The 5,205-nt window shown below is 44.6% G+C and overlaps 1 non-coding gene across 1 annotated transcript; it reads left to right on the top strand.

Moving 5' to 3' along the window:
• Positions 1 to 3,695: 3,695 nt before the first annotated feature.
• Positions 3,696 to 3,769, top strand: Trnas-cga. The gene has a single exon. It is a non-coding gene; the product is annotated as a tRNA-Ser (tRNA).
• Positions 3,770 to 5,205: the final 1,436 nt, after the last annotated feature.

Raw genomic sequence — 5,205 nt, 5'->3', positions numbered from 1 at the left:
TTCGGAGTCGCCGGATAGAGAATGAGAGAAAGAGTCTACGTACATACTCCGCAGGCCACTTAATGGTGCATGGCGTAGGGTACTTTACGTACCACCGTCACTTTCCCGCATTCCTGTTAGAGTCACGAATGCTCTACGGGACGAACGATTGTTGCTAATCCTGATCTCCACAGCTGATTCATGTTAATGTTGCTAAGAATCATCACAGTTACATTAAGGTATTTTCTCATTTTTAGAGTAATGACGGCGCGATTTGTTTTACTTGCTAAAAAACATTCAACAACCTTGATGGCATAGACTACTTATTTATTTAAGACAACCGGTTCCAATAGACTGTCATCTTCAGATCTTGAAAATCTTTTTGTTGTAAAATGTGTTGATTTTACGTTGAACCTCAACCCAAGTTCTCAAGTGGATAAATATCAGTACACTATGAATCGTTTTAAATACTTTAGTTATGACAAACCTTTTATAATGTTTCTTAGGAGAAGAAAAACTTCTTAGCGAAGATAGCAATAAAACACTGTATTATGGATGACCTGTTTCGGTAAAACTGTGACCCGCCAGGGTAGCAGAGAGCGCTAACGCCCTGCTTCCTGGATTGGGGTAGGCGCGCCGGCAACGGATCGAATCCGCCCGGATGATCAGCGACGAGTGTCGGTGTGCCAGCCAGCCTGGATGTGGTTTTTAGGCGGTTTTCCACAATCCGCTAGGTGAATACCGAGATGGTCCCCACGTTCCGCCTCAGTTACACAGCTCGCAGACATCTGAAAACATTCGCACTATTGCATGGATTACATTAGACACAGACAGTTGGGGTACACTAATTCCGTCCCAGGGGGGGGGGGGAGGGGGGTATGGGGTGGTGGCAGGAAGGGCATCCGGCCACCCCTTAAATTAAAATGCCAAATCCGTTTAACCACGGCCGACCCTGCGCAACCGCGGGATAAGGACAAGCGATAGAAAGTTTCGGTAAAACTGTGTTGGCATCATCAGATCTTCGTATGGGTTACTATAAACATCTTGTGCCAGATGCACACAAAATGTTTCCGTTAAATCTCCAGATGCAAAACATATGACGTGAATGACGTTTTGGTACGTCAAAAGTAAAACTTAATGTGCTCATTTTTATCCATTTGACAACTCGGCGTGAGGTTCAACGTAAAAGAATACGTTTTAGAACAAAAACTTTTCACGACCTGAAGATGACATACAGTCTGTCGAAACCAGTTGTCTTAAGTAAAGAAAAATTTTATGCGATGCAGGCTGCTGAACGGTTCTAGTGCGTTAAGATGCATTTATTAAGTCAGGACCGGATTCGTTCAATGAGCTTCATGAGGTGACCCCCACTGTTAAATCTTCGTAACAAATTCTCGCATGGCTGTAGAAGCCGCATCACCTTACGTAACGTACAAGGCACATTCTGGAAAAAGTACACAAGAACATCGCCGACGGCCTGGCAGACGCACATCGAGCAGTGAGCGCAGGGCATTGCATTCTGGCTGCACTTTGTTCGGATTTTCAGGGGATTTACGCCCTATAAATTTTAACAGTAAACCGGACCGTGATGCAGAACCTGTCCCGTAGGGTCTATCACTGGAGATGACGGAGCACCTGCGTCACGTTATTTTGCCAACTGAACGAATTACGAAGTGTTATAATCATCTTTGAATCTCCTGTGTTTCTATCACTTACATCTCCTACCAATCCCACACTGAAAAAAATACTGAAGTATTGTTTGAAGGAGGGTCGGCTACAGTTCCTGAGAGTTCTTCTTACGTATCTCAGCCTGACATAAACGTATCAGCCACTAAGTTTATGTGGTCTATCTTCTGCAAATAACTCCGTAAGCATACTGCTAGATATTTTTGTGCATGTAACTGCCTCCACTGGTCGTTCTACAATCGTGCGACAATACAAAACCGGGTCTTCCTGCGTTTTTCGGTGTAATATGTTACAGTGTCGACATGCTGTAACCAAATGTGTTGATGGGACTCACCACGTTCTTCTCTCTTGCACCGATCTCTTAATTTCAGACTAGTGGCTACATACAAGATCAAGAGTTGTTTTACTTATTTGTTCTAGTTTCTTCCTTCCCCCACATTATTTTCCTTCTACAACTCCCTCTAGTACCATGTATATGTTTCGTATGATCCAATCATTTGCTCTGGTTTCCCACAAACCCCTTCACTAACTGGTTCGTCGAGAAGATCTTTTCTTATTATGTAACCCCACATAATTTTCGTTATCCTTCCGTGTTCACAGAAGGCTCAAAGGCATACACACCAATCCTTTTAAATTTTCCCACAGTTCATGATTCACTTCCAAAGTTGTGATCCAGATGCCCATTCTTCCTCAAACTAAGGCCTATTTTTATCCTTCCCCATCCCTCATTATCAGCAACACTTCAAATACGACACGAAGCTGAACCACATTATTGTACGCAAATGTGCGTGCGCGCTCGTACACGCACGAGCTCGCGCGCACACACACACACACACACACACACACACACACACACACACACACGTGTAACAACCTATAAGACAATTATACTTGGCACACCTCACACACAAACCGCCACCAGAAAGGCTTCCATTACTCCGCGATCCATCCACATATACAAATAAAAGCAAAGAAATGTTAAATGAAAGAAATAAAATGAAAGAAATAAAATGTTACACGTGACGTCCCACACGCTATGACCATATCGTCAGAAAAGAGTATACGTCCCGTGTTTCCTGCAGACATAGTTCTGCTGCAGTTTGGCGGAAAAGCTCATCACTATGCGTGATTGAGATGGAGTGGTAGGTACAGATTTATTCTGAAACTGGAGTACGCGAGTCACTACAATTCGCAATGCGCAAAACATCTAAATCGCAAACTGATTTACCGTGAAATTCTGGCAGTACAGGGTGGTCCATTGATCGTGACCGGGCCAGATATCTCACGAAATAAGCGTCAAAAGAAAAATCTACAACGAACGAAAGTTGTCTAGCTTGAAGGGGGAAACCGGATGGTGCTATGGTTGGCCCGCTAGATGGCGCTGCCATAGATCAAGCGCATATCAACTGCGTTTTCTTAAATAGGAACCTCTATTTTTTATTACATGTTCGAGTAGTACGTAAAGAAATATGAATGTTTTAGTTTGATGACTTTTTTCGCTTTGTGATAGATGGCGCTGTAATAGTCACAAACACATGGCTCACAATTCTAGACGAACAGTTGGTAACAGGTAGGTTTTTTAAATTAAAATAAATAACGTAGGTACGTTTGAGCATTTTATTTCGGTTGTTCCAATGTGCCACATGTACCTTTGTGAACTTATAATTTCTGAGCACACATCCTGTTACAGCGTGATTACCTGTAAATACCACATTAATGCAATAAATGCTCAAAATTATGTCCGTCAACCTCAATGAATTTGGCAATACGTGGAACGACATTCCTCTCAACAGCGAGTAGTTCGCCTTCCGTAATGTTCGCACATGCATTGACAATGCGCTGACGCATGTTGTCAGGCGTTGTCGGTGGATCACGATAGCAAATATCCTTGGCTTAGCCATGTCTCCGTAATATCCATTCTTTCAGGAGTGCTAGTTCTGCGAGGTTCGCAGGAGAGCTTCTGTAAAGTTTGGAAGGTATGAGACGAGGTACTGGTAGAAGTAAAGCTGTGAGTACCGGGCGTGAGTCGTGCTTCGGTAGCTCAGTTGGTAGAGCACTTGCCCGCGAAAGGCAAAGGTCCCGAGTTCGAGTCTCGGTCGGTACACAGTTTTAATCTGCCAGGAAGTTTCATATCGGCGCACACTCCGCTGCAGAGTGGAAATCTCATTCATGAAATATGGTGTCTGTTCACATTTCGTGCCAGTGACATTATAGCGGCAACTGTCTGTGAGAATGTACATCAGGTTTGGCTTAAATACAAGCTGTAACGGTGGTGGACATCAGCCACCTTTGAGGCTGAACGTCGTGAGTTGATGTTAGTCAAGAATACATTGAAGGCGGCAAAGACGACATTATCAACACCTCACTGAATTAGAACGACGGCGAGTAATAGGACTACGAGTAGCTGGATGCTCCTTCTGCGATGCTGCGGAAACACTTAGCAAGAGTGTAGCGAAGGTACATGATTTCTGGCGACGGTAGTAACGAGGAAGTACGGTCGCAAGATGACCAGTAGCTGGACGGCCACGAGGCACTTCCGAGACGGAACACCAACGCGTACTTTATATGGCTGTGACGTATCGTACTGCATCTACAACAGCAACTTCAGCAGCAGTTTGCACCACAATGACACAAAGAACTGTTCCAAATCATTTACTTCAAACAGCTCCGAGCCAGACGCACAGTAACGTACATTGACTCCAAACCACCGTCATTTGCGACAGCAGTGGTGTCAAGTGAGACCCCAATGGATGGCAGGGTAGAGGGCTGTTGTGTTTTCTGATGAAAGCTGCTTCCACCTCAGGGTCAGTGACGGCCGTCTGTTCTTTAGCATGAGGCCAGCTGAAGGCCTGCCATCAACCAGTGTGTGTGCTAGACACACTGCACCCAAACCGGAGTTAATGTCTGAGATACGATTTCGTGGGACAGCAGGAGCAGTTGCGTGGTTGCCCCACGCACTTAGTCAGAAAATTTGTACTTCATTCTGGTGATTCGACCTGTTACGCTGCCATTCATGTATAGCCATGGAGTGTTTTCCAGCAGCTTAGGGCTCCTCCATGTACCGCTGTTGTAACAGAACATGCTCTGCAGGATGTCGACATGTCGCTTTAGCCTGCTCGATCATCGGATTGTCTCCAGCAGAGCACATATGGGACATCATCCGATGACAGCTCCAGTGGTATACACAAATAGCATTAACCGTTCCTGTATTGGCTAAGTGCAACAGGCATGGAACTCCATCTCACAAACTCTCTTCCGGCACCTGTACAACACAATGCATGGACGTCTGCAAGCTTGCATTCAACATTCTGTCAGTTAAATGGGTTATTGATGTACACGAACTTCACATTCGCATTGGCTTATCTTGCGCTTACATTAACCTGTGAACTTGGAATATTATTCACTTAAATATGTTCCCTACACAAATGTATTCGCGACATTTTATTACATCTACATACATACCCCATAAGCCACCAGACGGTGTGTGGCGGAGGGTATTTGAGTACCTCTATCGGTACTCGCTTCTATTCCAGTCTCGTA

Source organism: Schistocerca piceifrons, chromosome 2 (assembly GCF_021461385.2).
Source record: "Schistocerca piceifrons isolate TAMUIC-IGC-003096 chromosome 2, iqSchPice1.1, whole genome shotgun sequence".
Lineage (NCBI taxonomy): Eukaryota > Metazoa > Arthropoda > Insecta > Orthoptera > Acrididae > Schistocerca > Schistocerca piceifrons.
This window is presented reverse-complemented; position numbering and strand designations above follow the sequence as displayed.